Source organism: Eulemur rufifrons, chromosome 6 (assembly GCF_041146395.1).
Source record: "Eulemur rufifrons isolate Redbay chromosome 6, OSU_ERuf_1, whole genome shotgun sequence".
In the NCBI taxonomy this organism is placed as follows: Eukaryota; Metazoa; Chordata; class Mammalia; order Primates; family Lemuridae; genus Eulemur; species Eulemur rufifrons.
Genome location: NC_090988.1, coordinates 63,037,940 through 63,052,197, shown reverse-complemented (window position 1 = coordinate 63,052,197; position 14,258 = coordinate 63,037,940). Strand labels below are relative to the sequence as shown.

Genomic DNA, 14,258 nt, shown 5'->3' with positions numbered 1-14,258 from the left:
CCTTGCAATAGATGGCTGCTCCTGCAGGTCAACTCCTGCTGGGCTTCCCTCAACCAAGCTCTTCAAGGGATGCAGCAAATGAATTCCAGGGCCCCAAATTTACTCACTGTATTGATATATTCTGAAGGTCTATTATATATAAAGTACTATGGAGAACACAAAGATCTACAAGCTACAGCCTAGTTTAGGAGGAAAAATGACAACACCAAAGGATGGCAAAATATGCTGGATGGTGACAGTGGCGCTAAGACACTTATAGACCAAAGAAAATGAAGATCGCCTCCCAATAAGGGAGGGAGGGATTCTGAGAAGACTTCCTGAAAGCAGCAGCTTTAGAAAAAACAGGGAGGTGTTGGCAGACAAAACAAATGGCAAAGGTAGTCCCCTTTTCTGAGCACTTGCTATGTATCATTCAAATCTCACAAAAAACCAGCATGCCAGGTGCCATAATGCCATGTAATGGGCAAGAGCCCCCAGCTCAACAAAGTGGGCTAATTTGCCCAATGTCACACATACCATCTTGGTGGCACAGCCAAAACCCAAAGCCCTTGCTCTCTGCTAAGGAAAGCTTTCCTGGTATAGAAGGGCAGCACATCTGGCAAGTGACAAGAATCCAATCTGTGGGATGGTTACCTTGTAGGGCACTAGGCTAGAAAGATACACTGAGACCACACAGTGGGGACCTCATGCACCAAGCTGAGGAGAATGCACTCACCAGCTGGGTGGTGAAGCAGGTAGGGAGAAGGCTTTTGGGCATGGCAGTCCCAGGATAAAGTGTAGCAGCTAAGAATGGCTCTGGAGCCAGCCAGCCTGGATTTGAATCCCAGCTCCAATCACTAACAGCTGTGTAATCTTGGACAAGGTGCTTAACTTCTCTGTGCCTCCACTTCCTCATCTAGTAAAGAGGATGAGAGGACTACCTACCTTCACAGAATTGCTGTGAATAAATGAATTGTAAAGCAAGAAGAACAGAGCCAGTCCACAAGAACAGCTATATAAGTACAGCATTGTCAGATAATGACAGCGATGATGATGCAGCAACTTAATTAGATGAGACACAGTGGAGTTGGGAGAGCATCTGAGTGGCTACTAGAGTGACCCAGACAAGAGAAGGATGGTAGTAGCTTCAGGGGGAACGGGAAGGAAGTAACTGCTTTGAGAGCTGGGAGAACATGGAAGGGGAAGGGAGATGGCTCAGGAAGGCCTGCAGCCTGGGAGAAAGGCGGTGCTGCTGGAGGGGATGCTCAGCCATAAAAGCACTTGACAAAGATTCAGAAGGATTCCCTGCTAGATGCTACTCACACATCCGGGTCCGTTTCTCTGAGCCTCCATTCTTCCATCTCGAAAATGGGGCTAACAATCTTCACCCTTCTACTCTTGGCACTGTCATGATGCACAGATAGGACTATGAACTTGGCCAGAGTCTATTTCAGGCATAAAGCACTCTATAGATGGACACCATGAGGCAAAAGAGGGAGCTGTGACAAGGGACTAGCCTGAAGAAATAAGCCAGAGAGAAATGTGTCCATGATGTTCCCCGACAATGACACTCAGGGTCAATCTCCAGCATCCTCACCCTGGACAGCTGCAGGTTGGTACCAACCCAGAACCAACGACACCCGAGGTTGCCACAGCACCAAGGGCAGAACACACAAAGGGTCCGGTTCGAGGGGCAGCCCCTGAGCATGGAAAGCAGAATTCACTGTTTCAGGACACACCACGGAAAAAGGAAGTACACAGAAGAGTAACACCAGTTGGCTCTACCTCCCTCAGCTCTCCACTTACGATGTTATAAAGTCTGTGAACAGATCAAAAAAAAAAAAGGTTTGGGGGGGGGCGGGGAGAGATGAGATAACTAGTGCTACAGCAGGAAGCTCCCCAGCAGTTTGCCTTTGGCTGTAACCAAATGTCTGTTTACATTTCCTGCATAATCTTGTCACTCAAAACTTCACTTCTTATAGAAACTCATCTTTTTATGTGCAGTGTAGTCTCTGTAGTTTAGGAAACCCTAAGACCAGCAGTTTGCACTCCCTATGTACTTTTTCTTTATTTTAGCTTCAGTAGGAACTCAGGACCCCCAGCCCCACGTCTCTGCTCAGGCAGACTCCACATCTCCCCCATCACATCACTCACCACCGTGGAATGGACTTTAACACGACCCCCCTTTCCCATCAGCCTGGAGCTCTCCTCCTCCTCTGAATCCCCACCACCCAACACAGACCCTGGCACGGCAGGACTTGAAATTACACAGGCTCTTTTGGAATCCAAAGATGGTGAAAACCCACAGGCATAACCCTCCCCAATTACTCACCTTTCCCCTCACTCAGAAAAGACTTTCAACATAGCAGCACCTCATTTACTCAAGACTACCTTGTTTGGTTTTCTAAGATCAAAAGAAAGGGCCGATTTAGGTTTGACATCTCAGTTTTTTGTCTTGCTTGCTACAGGGTCTGGGAAAGTAAAAGCCCTTAATCACCCCCAAAAATATAGTTACTACAACTTAAAACACTCCAGAAAAGTGCCTTCTCCCTTCAACCAACTTTTTTGGCTGACTTTCAATAGTTTTAAAGCTGATAAACCGGAGGAAGCCTTTATTTAAAGAAACCGGGGGAAAAAAATCTAAGTAAACAGTTCCCAGTGTTCTCTAAGAAATTAGACTCTAAGAACACAATCTGTCCACACAAGGATAAATGCAGTTTTATTAAAGAAAACACAACGGCCTTACAAACACTATACACTGTACACACGAAGACTCAAACATAAAATTCAAAGGGGTCCCCAGAGGGGCACTCCATGGCTTTGCTCAAAAACTGAACTATAAGGCAGGCCGGTGCTACGACTAGGAGACGTGCTGCTTTGTCCTTGCCAAGGTGATCTCTCTCACTGACCATCAAATGGAGCTCAAGGAGCAGACCACAAAATCCTGCCGGGCAGTTAACTGTGATTATTCTCAAAATAATTTTTATTGAAGAAACAATCAACTGAACTACTTATAATCTACAAAACCAAGCCCCTGGCACCAAATGCATTAAAGGCCTCAAATACTCCTGGAGTTTTGTACTACTCCAAATATAGACCTGAAATCACAAATTAAGGAGCAAAAGCAACAATGTTTTAAATGACTGACCAACTCCATCCAAATATCCCACACTTTTCATCCCGGAGTGAGGGAAATCAAATGAGAGTCAAAAAGTACAATTTCTAGAAATCCTCCATCACAAGAGGAAAACCTCATAACATCAACGTTGTTTTTAAGAATGCTAGCAGAAGGCCGGGTGCAGTGGCTCACGCCTGTAATCCTAGCACTTTGGGAGGCCGAGGCAGGTGGATCGCTCAAGGTCAGGAGTTCGAGACCAGTCTGAGCAAGAGCGAGACCCCCGTCTCTACTAAAAATAGAAAGAAATGATCTGGCCACCTAAAAATATATATAGAAAAAATTAGCCGGGCATGGTGGCACATGCCTGTAGTCGCAGCTACTCGGGAGACTGAGGCAGTAGGATTGCTTAAGCCCAGGAGTTTGAGGTTGCTGTGAGCTAGGCTGACACCACAGCACTCACTCTAGCCAGGGCAACAAAGCAAGACTCTGTCAAAAAAAAAAAAAAAAAAGAATGCTAGCAGAAACTAAAAAATATGCAGAATTTATTTCTACTACGTCCCACAGACATAACATCACCTTTTTGTTTATAATGCACTGTATGTTTATAACATGGTTTCTCCCACTACCTGAGCCTGTTTTTAGTACCCGGATGTTGAGAGTTATAAAAATGAGTGAAGATTCCATTCCTGTCCATAGAGAGCTCCGAAGTTGGGTATCTGTACCTAAAATGAAAGGGTTTAAAGGGGTGGTGCTAATTTCTCTAAGAGATCTCTAGTATAGGAAAAAAATCCAAAGTTCTTTGCAGAAATATTTTACTTTCTCTAATTAAAAGAACAATTAATACCAGAATGATCTAAAAGGGAGACGCTGCTAAACCCAAAGCAGTGGATTCGATACACAGCATTATTTGCCAAAGGACCTGTGGGGGACAAGGCCATGCTGGGTCATCAGTCCCCACTCTTCCTAATGAATTCACACATATTCTCACAGATCAAAACATTCTCAGGCCCATCCTCAATTCCGTGGCAGAGAACGAATGCTTCCACAAAAAGACCACACGGTAATCTCTAATGGTGGGCGGAAACAAACTGGGATCCAAGTCCAGACAATTCTACATGTTGCTGACCTCCAAGAGGAAGGCCTCTGGTTACTGAGATTTCATTCATTCCAACTCATTCAACAAATATTGATTGAGCATCTCCATACCAGGGATTTTCTAGACACTGAGCAATTACACTGGCAAGTAAAGCAGACGTGGACCCTTCCCTGGTGAGGCTTGTAACGCAGTGAGTAAATCAGATAATGCACTAGTTTTATTGAGAGAAATAAGTGGGATGCGGTGATACGGAGTGACAAGTGGAACGTCTCTCTGAATATAAAACCCTACAAAAGATACAACGTTCAAAATATCCATTACAAATACTGGGGTGACTGTTCCTGAAAAGTGTTCTGATGTACTAGCGTATATAATTTAGAAAAGTTAAACACTTTTTTTTTAAAAAATGAGGCTAAGCTAATCAATAAACTTAATGCAACCCCAACAAAAACAGCTTCTGGAATTTCTTTTAACTAGATAAGCTGTTTCTAAAATTCACTAAATAAATAAACTGCAAGGAAGGCCAGGGAAAAAAATCTTTAAAAGAAGAGTGATGAGAAATAGGTAGCTGTATTAGATATTAGAACACATTATAGAGCTGTGGTAATTAACGCAACAGGTAGGTAATGGAACATACATGAATTTAGTATATGGATCTACAGAGAAATCAGTGAGAAGATAGTGTTGAGACAAGTGACCAGTCCTTTGGTCTAGATCCCTACCTCACTCCTTATACCATTCCAAACAGGTTCCAGACATATCCAACTATGTAAAATATACTATAATTTCATTTTTTTAAAGTGTATGACTTTTTTCCCAATAATTTCAGAGGAGGGAAGTCTTCAGTATGCAGAAGACAAGCCTAGGAACCATAAAGGTTAATAAATCTGACAATTAATTTCTACATTAAAAAGTTATATTAATTAGGAAGGTCAAAAGCCAAATAACAAACCTGGAAAAGAGTATGTGCAATTACCTCACCCACATCCCCTAAAGTTTCTCTGATATATCTTTATAGCAATGCTTCTGAAAATGTAATGTGCATACTAATCACCTGGAATCTTACTAAAATGCAGGTTCTAATTCAACAGGCCTGGGATGGGGGTCTCAGATTCTGCATTTCTAACAAGCTCCCAGGACATGCCAAGTAGCTAAATTCTACAGAACTTTTCTAGTTAAAGAGACACAGGGATAGAGATGAGACTCAGATAGCTCCTAAGAATCATCTGGTAAGGTTTCAGAACACTAATTGGGCAATTCTGATTTAGAAGATCCAGGTTGAACAGCACGAATTTTTTATTTTTTTAATTCCCTGAATGACAAAGATATTCAGCCTGGTTTGAAAACCAGTGGATGAGATCATCTGATCCCCTCCTGCCCTGTCAGTGCTCTGAATACTGCAGAGAGACCTCTCTGATCTGGTAGTTTAAAACCATTCCTTTCCCATCTCCAGACCCCACCTACCCCACTCCTCCACCCCATCACCTTTCCCCAGCCTTGTCCTAGCACATTCTTGTCCCACACAGAAGGCTGACAAAGAGGACAGACCACAACAGGCAGCCTGGCAGGGAGCATTCTGGTCATGGCTTCATTCATGGACTCTGTGATCCTGGGCAAGCCACATCTTAATTTCTCAGTCCCCACTTCTTCATTTGCAAAAACCAGGTTATTAAGGACAAAAGAGTTAACCTACTGAAAAGGTTCTGTAAATTGTAAAGCATCACATGAACTTTCGTTATTTTTTATTAGAGATATATGGTGACTGGAAACACACTTATAAAAGTCTGAACCTCTCACATCCATGTCCCAAGAACTTTGTGCCTCTACTCCCTTTCACTGGCCCCTCTCAATTTAAAGGAAGAAGAAAAAAAAAAAAAAAAAGGTCTCGGCCGGGCGCGGTGGCTCACGCCTGTAATCCTAGCACTCTGGGAGGCCGAGGCGGGTGGATCGTTCAAGGTCAGGAGTTCGAGACCAGCCTGAGCAAGAGCGAGACCCCCGTCTCTACTAAAAATAGAAAGAAATTATCTGGCCAACTAAAATATATATAGAAAAAATTAGCCGGGCATGGTGGCGCATGCCTGTAGTCCCAGCTACTCGGGAGGCTGAGGCAGGAGGATCGCTTGAGCCCAGGAGTCTGAGGTTGCTGTGAGCTAGGCTGATGCCATGGCACTCACTCTAGCCTGGGCAACAAAGCGAGACTCTGTCTCAAAAAAAAAAAAAAAAAAGTCTCCATATTTCCACTTTCTAAATACACAAACTAAACTTTATAAACAAAACAGGTAAAACATGTCACATCAAGCCTAAACTTTTATACATTTTCAAATGTATAAAAAATGCCAACAAACTAATACTGCACATGTATGTCTGCTAATGTACATGTAAGAGTTCCCCCCCCAAAAATTCTACCCTCTGAAATAATTTTTACTCTGTTATTTCAAATGTTTAAGCCTCATCTAAATCTTCTTCCCTACTTATTAACACTGCCATCCCACCCCCATCTAGGGAACAGTGGAGGAAGCAGACTTTTGTTTCTGACACTATCCGCTTGGGCACACATTGTACTGGTCTCTTCGAGAAAGGCATTTGTTATTTAATCCATTTACTAATAAAATCCTCTGAATTTCGAAGGTTCCCTAGCAGAGGAAGCATTAGCATGTGCACTTTACATTTATCAGATTTATCATGGGGAAGCACTTGCCAAAGTCCACTGAGAACGTGCCTTCCGCATTGCTCAGAGATGGGCGGGGAGGAAATAAGGGGTGGTGCCACCAGGCAGGACACTCAAGTCTAATGACACACCTGGCTTGCCTCTTTCCAGGTGCTCAGCCAACCAGAACTCGTCAGTGCCCCCAGGCACAACAGGGAAAATTCCTCACCTGCCAGGCTTGAACCTAGCACCACACAACCTAAATCCACCAGGAACACCAGGCAGCAGAAAGGCCTAAAGCCTTGCAATGTTCCAGTCTAAGATAAGGTAGGGAGGTAAACCCTCTTATTGCTCCCCAGTCAGCCTGATAGTCCAGGGACCAAAACAGTGCTCCTCTGGACCCAAAACATACTGGAGAAAAGGGTCCACAAGCTCTATCTGCTTCAGGGAGCAGCCCTGCATGACAGCCCAAGCAGAAGGCACGTGCTACCAAACTGAGCTGCCTTTGCTGAATGGGGCCCTCTCCAAAACACCATACAGGGCTTATTTCCCAACAAACTAGTTGGCCAGAGACCATTTGGTTTCAATTAACAGAAACCCATTCCCTCTAACCTACAGGGAGAAAAAAAGCTAAGGGAATATGAGTTCACTCTAAGGCCAAGGGGTCCATCAGAAGACCCCAGAATCAGGAACTGCAGCCAGCTCTCATGAGAGATGGAAACCAGGAAATGGAAAACCATCAGGAAATGAGACTATTCCCAAGCTCTCTTATCTCATCCTCTGCACAGCTATGTTGTGCTTGCCTCTCTGCAAAGCAGTTTTATTCGTGCCCAGTTAGAGGCTCCCTGAACTACAGTGTGCGCATCAAAGACAAGCTAGGATTGCTGTCTCAATCCCAAAATATTCAGGAGGCAGAGTTTAACTCAGCCTGGGTCAAATGCCTCCCCTTTGATCCAAACATCAGAGAAAAGGTGGGTGAGCTGGTCTTACTATAGAAAGTATCTACCTGTCTGGCACAATTACAAAAAATAACAGTATGAATGACAGCAGCTGAATAAACTCTGACCTTTGTCAAAGCCACAACGTTTTCCAAAGGTATCATCTTGTCTTCTTATCATCACTCCAAGGAAGCATAGCTGTACAGCCAGATCCTCAAATAAAAAATAAACGTCTTCTTTGTAGCTTGCCTGTTGGTTGCTTGGGTTGGAGAAAAAAAGCATTTTGTTGTTATAAAATAGGAGTTTATTTCTGGTTCCTCCTTTTTTCTTTAGAAGAGGGTTCTCAGCAGGAATCTTGCTTGGGAAGGGGCAGAACCTGGCTAATACATGGGAAGGTCCCAGAGAGCATGACTGCAAGGGTAAGGGAGACACAGGCACAGTGCAGACACACACAACATAACACATAAATGGAACTCAAGCCTTCTGGGGCAGACTCAGAAAATAAAGTACTTTGCCATCCATAGGAAGAATCTGTTCGGTGTAAAGGTTAAGTGAGGCCCCTTACTTACACAGGCCACTGGGTTTTTCATAATGTGGCCCCAAGGAGTCCATCAGTCTGGGTCTATTTCACCTAAGGCCACAAACACATTCCTCACAGATCATGGGCTGCTCTGTGTGGTTGCTAATAAGATAATCTGTTACAGGAGGCTTACAAATCCATTTACATTGATTTTAATTAATGAATCAATCCCTGGCCCCCGAACTACTCGGTCCAGAGATGGTAAGCAATTCAAGATTCATTCTCTAATCCCAGACTGCAATCTACATAAAAAAGAAGTTAACTCTCAGATCAATGAAAGACAAATAAAAATAATTGGATTTGTACCTCTCGCTACATAAGGAAAAATCTCTTCCCAGTTTAGACAGCAACTCTTCACATGTTAATAAGAGGAATATATTTTCACAGTGATTTCCAAACAAAATTACCTAAGACTAAGGGGTTTTTGTACCAGCCTGAAATCTGGAAAACCAAGGTCAGAAATTATGAATCCCAGTCAAACTTCTAAAATTAATATAAGCCCGACTTTCTTAACAGCTTATCAGAACCTTTTAGTCTGGATTGTAGATGAACAGAAAATTATCCAAACACAAAATACAAACAAGTAAGAAGGAAGTGGCACTTGCCAGCCTGGCTGTGCACTGAATTGGCCATGCTTCATTAAAAAGCCAGGCAAACTTTTACATTCGGTTTTATTTTATTCTTTACAAAGGCTGAAACAGAACTTGACCTTTCTGAGCAATTGCCAGCTATGCATTGAAAACAAGCTCAGTTTAAAAGACAGCATCAATATATAACTGTTCATTGTCTCAAATTTTTCTTCCATCTTTCTCAGTGTCTTGTTACATTGTCTTGTCTACCCACTCTATTTTTAGACTTCTATCAGAAATTCCAACGACTCCATATAAACCTAGAGTGGGGGGAAAAGGGTCTCGTTTCAGTCTCATTTTCTTAAATCCCACATCTAGCTAATACCAATTAGTGTAGGAAAAGAACCTAAGAGTTGATAAATAAGGCTGGTCGCAGCGGCTCACGCCTGTAATCCTAGCACTCTTAGAAGCCGAGGTGGGACGATCGCTCGAGGTCAGGAGATTGAGACTAGCCTGAGCAAGACCAAGACCCTGTCTCTACTAAAAAAATAGAAAGAAATTAGCAGGACAACTAAAAATATATAGGGGGGAAAAAAAAAAAGCTTAACCGGGCATGGTGGTGCATGCCTGTAGTCCCAGCTACTCAGGAGGCTAAGGCAGGAGGATCGCTTGAGCCCAGGAGTTTGAGGTTGCTGTGAGCTAGGCTGAGGCCACCGCACTCTAGCCCAGGCAACAGGGTGAGATTCTGTCTCAAAAAAAAAGAGTTGATAAATGAAAACGAGTCATTCTCAATTTTAATTTTTTTGCAAGATCAAAAAAGCCCATAAATTCACGAGTAAGCAAAAAGCAACAGCTGAGTCCCAATTCCACACAGACAGAAATGCCAACCAGTCTGCTCTGACTTGGGGACATATACAAAGTGGGCACTGCTCATAAGGGAGAAAAATTAATACGAGTTGCAGCAGACCCACTGTAAACTGGGAGACAACTTCATAAATCTCTGTTACTCTTTAAAATGTTTAATAAAACAATTATCAAATTGATTTTGAAGTCAGGAAGACTGACTTGAAACACTGCAAAAGGAACCCCGGCACACCCCCCAAAAAAGAACCAATGTACAAGGAAGTAAACTTCAAGTAAAAGCAAGAGCCAGGTGAGAGCTTGACAGGCTGGCAGGTGAGTGTGTTAGTTTGTTCTCTCTTCTCTCCCAGTCTCTTCTCCCCTCTCTCAACTGGGAGAACAAACAAAAGAAGTCTATAGTTCAGCTATACATATGGAATCCAGAGCTTTCTGCCTAGCGTCTGCTTGCGTGCTCCCAAGTTTCAGGATTCACTGGAACACTAAAGCCCCTTGAAACATTTGCCACGTGTTTGCTGGGCACTTCCCCAGACTCAGCCTGCCGCCTTTCCTGGTCAAGTTATGCAGGGCTGTACAGCAAAGCAGGGTGTGCCAATGTAGCCTGACATTCAGATGAAGACCACAAATTATAAACAGTTTCAGTAAATTGACTCAAGTGCCTTTGTTCCTCAGACATACATCTTCCTACCGCTTACAAAGGCAGGCAGCAGAACCTAACCACCAACGCAGCTATAGCCAGGACTGGGAAAGGAAGTTATTGAAGCCTGGATTTCCTGCTTTTGCTTGTAGCCAAGAACTATGAGGCTTGTAGTGGTTTCAGGAACTGACTCATCTTATGATTCATGGATAAGATACTGCTTTTAATATGTTTCTGACCCTAAGACTCAGGAACTTCAAAACCAATCTGAACCTATGCTTTATTCTTATTTGCAAATGAATATTCGCAGCAAAATAAACAGGACATCAGTTACTGAAACAATGAAAACATCATGCCAATCACAGGGAAAGTGGAATGTGGATATCACATGGGAAGCCGTCATCAAAGCTTAATCCATGGGCTGCGACTTGACAGCGTCCAAACCTCCCAAAAGTGGATAACAGGTGGGATAAGGTTTATTTTTAGATGTCATTCCCCTAGATGTAAAAATAGATTTAGCACAGCAGTATTTTAATTCAGGCCTATCTGGGGTTGTGACTTTGAATACCCAAGATGTACAGAAGCATGTAGCGGGAGATTTAACTGTTACAGTTGCAACGGGGTAGAGTTCAGAGTGAGCTGACCAATGAGTAATGGGGAATAAAGGACTTGCATTGGAACTCATTCTTCTTAAATCATTCTCTGCTGGAAGACTGCAAGTCTGTATTTCCACCCATGCTCTGACCCGCCTTCTGTTTTCCTGTGTGCACATATACAGGCACACATGCACACATGTGCACACGCACACAGAAACACACAGACACACACACACAACCCAATACTTGAGAGCAAAGCTCTCTAAAATACTCGGTGTCAGGAGCTGGCACCTCTGGGCTGTGTCCCATGATGCCCCACGGATTTATTTTTCACAAATAAGTCCCTACTAGGGAAAAGTTTTCAAGCCCCCCTCACCCACGGATCCTGGGGTTCTCCTTACTCCACCCCCAACACAGAACATTAAGCACAAGGACCAGTTTCAGGGATTATTTTCAAAAGCATTTACAGGTTTCGATACATGCCCAGTCGCACACAGGGAAAGGGGAAAACAAGGACACAAAAACGCAGGCCTTTCTGGGGAGGGTGCGGGTGGAGGAAGCAGTAAGAACAGTTGACCAGGCAAGGCCAAAGTGCAGGGGCTGGCTGGCAGGCGCTGCTCGGCTGGGCTCCTCCAGCAGATTTACTGACATGACGTCAGTGGCTCCAGTCCAGCTTTTTCTTTGGTAGCTTTTACCACTTGCCTCCTGAAGCCTCCACTATGTTCGGGAGCCACAGGGCCATAATGAAAATTCCCTTTGTGAAACGGAGTTTACCTCGGGGCACAGAGGCCTGCCTTGTGAATGACAGGGCTCTTCCCCCAGCTCTGGGTGCCCACAGGAGGAAAGGGGAGGGAATAATCCCCTACAATACTGTACTTTCCTTAATACAGAGGAACCATTAAAGGAAGCAGGCTGGGGTGCGGGTGAGGGGCATTAAATGTGTATCCAAAATTTCACAGGCCAGGATGCTGGTTAATTTCTCAGTGGTTTCGGGAATGATGATAATTTGGGGACTATTCTCTCACGCTGTTGTGAGGCTGTGTTGGCTGGACTGTGAACGCATACGGCTTTGTTTCACCAACAAAACAAAAAAGTACTACTGAAGCTGAAACTCCAAGCCTGAATGGAACCTCTGAAGAAAGTGTTAAAGCTTGTCTTTAAAATGGGCCCCTTTTTTCCCTAACTGCGTACTCTGTGATGCACCAACATGGGCATAAAACAATTTCCAAGAAGCAAAGACAGAAATTACTAAAAATAAGTTTAATAGCAGACTTGTTAAACAAAAAACACTCATCTTAGACTTACAGGCTTACTATCGTATTCCCACCGCAACATAACAATAGCCATGTACCCACAAGGACGCCAATGCATAAATCTGCCTAAAACTACAAATCTTTAACTTCTTTCTGTTTGTAAAAACAATGGATTACTGATACATTCTTTAAATGACCAGGACATTAAATATGCTCTATTTTAAACACTTTGGAGGAAAGTAAAAAGCTTAATTCAACTGGTATTTATTGAAATAGATGTTTGTAAATGGCCCCAACAATATCACCAAAATATAACTTACAGTCTGAACGGCTCCCAGTGGTAATAAGACAAGGAATCTCTCACGTGCCGGTTATGCACACAAGAAGGAGAACAAACCATCAGCTAGACATGAGTGAAGGCACTCACGAAAGTCTTCTGAGGCCTAAATTAAAGTGCGCTGTGGCCTTCAGTAGGCAAGTCAAACCATGAACCCTCCACGGGCAATCCTGCAGTCTGGTCTTTCCCTTAAGGCAGGAAAACACAATATGACAAGTACAAGTGTGTAAGTGGCAAATGAGGGGACAATTTGAGTGTCAGAAAGAGGAGGAACCACAATGGATTCAAACACATCCAACAGTTTAAAACCCATGATGGCATATGGATATGCAAACAAAAAACCAGAAAACAACAACAACAAAAATGTCTTTCCTGTACAAACTGTGTGCCAGGTTAACCAAATAGTTGATGAGAGAGCGTTTCTCTAAAAAAGAAGGAATTAGAGAGCTGGAATATTGCCAGTTTGCAAAGCCCACATGAAATAACTGATATAGGCATCGACCATCTATCAGTGGTGCTAACATCACAGAAAGAGACAACTGGGCATTATGTGCCTCCTAGTAGAACGCCTGTTATGAAATATTACTGTCAAAGCAAAAAACAAAAATATTAAATCTAAATTAAATCAAGCTTCTAGATCTAAATTCCCATTTATAGGAAATATGGAGGATAAGGAAACAGGATGAACAGCACCATGGGGATGCAACTGCAAAATCCAGAATGAGGGAAAGTCGTGGGCACTTGAAACAATGGGGCTTTTTATAACAAATCAATTACAAGAAAGGAAAAAAAAAGGAGAAGAGGGCCGGGCGCGGTGGCTCACGCCTATAATCCTAGCACTCTGGGAGGCCGAGGCGGGAGGATCGCTTGATGTCAGGAGTTCGAGACCAGCCTGAGCAAGAGGGAGACCCCGCCTTTACTAAAAAATAGAAAGAAATTATCTGGACAGCTAAAACTATATAGAAAAAATTAGCCGGGCATGGTGGCTCATGCCTGCAGTCCCAGCTACTTGGGAGGCTGAGGCAGGAAGATTGCTTGAGTGCAGGAGTTTGAGGTTGCTGTGAGCTAGGCTGACGCCACGGCACTCTAGCCTGGGCAACAGAGTGAGACTCTGTCTCAAAAAAAAAAAAAAAAAGGAGGAGAGATCTTTAGATTAAAGAGTTTTAAGAAACATAGCAACCAAATATAACCTGCTGATCTTGTTTGGACCCTGATCTGAACAAACCAATTATGAAAAAACATTTATGAAACAATCAAGGAAATTTGAACAGTGACTAGATATTTGATATTACGCAATTATTACTAAAGTGCTGGTGTGATAATGATATTGTAGCTGGTGTTTTTTAAAAATAGAGTCCATACTGAAAAATTTACAGATGAAATGGGATGACACCTAGGATTGCTTCCAAATAAGCTGGCAGGAGAAGAGCCAGGAGTTTAGAGGAAAACAAGAATAGCCATGAGTTGATGACTGCTGATGAGTGATGAGGGTACATGGGGAGTTCACTGTTCTCTACTGTACTGAATTTTACTACAATAAAAGCGCTGAAAAATCTACAAAATAAAAATAAGACACCATCCCTGATCCCCTCCTTCAAAAAGAAAGATGCTATGTAAGGAGTCCCTGGCCCTCTAACTCACAGCTGCTGG

General features: G+C 43.2%; 1 protein-coding gene across 1 annotated transcript in view; it reads right to left on the bottom strand.

The window, feature by feature from the left end:
• The window catches only part of TEAD1 (TEA domain transcription factor 1), a 243,943-nt gene that overhangs the window by 213,807 nt on the left and 15,878 nt on the right, over positions 1-14,258 (bottom strand). The window lies entirely within an intron of this gene.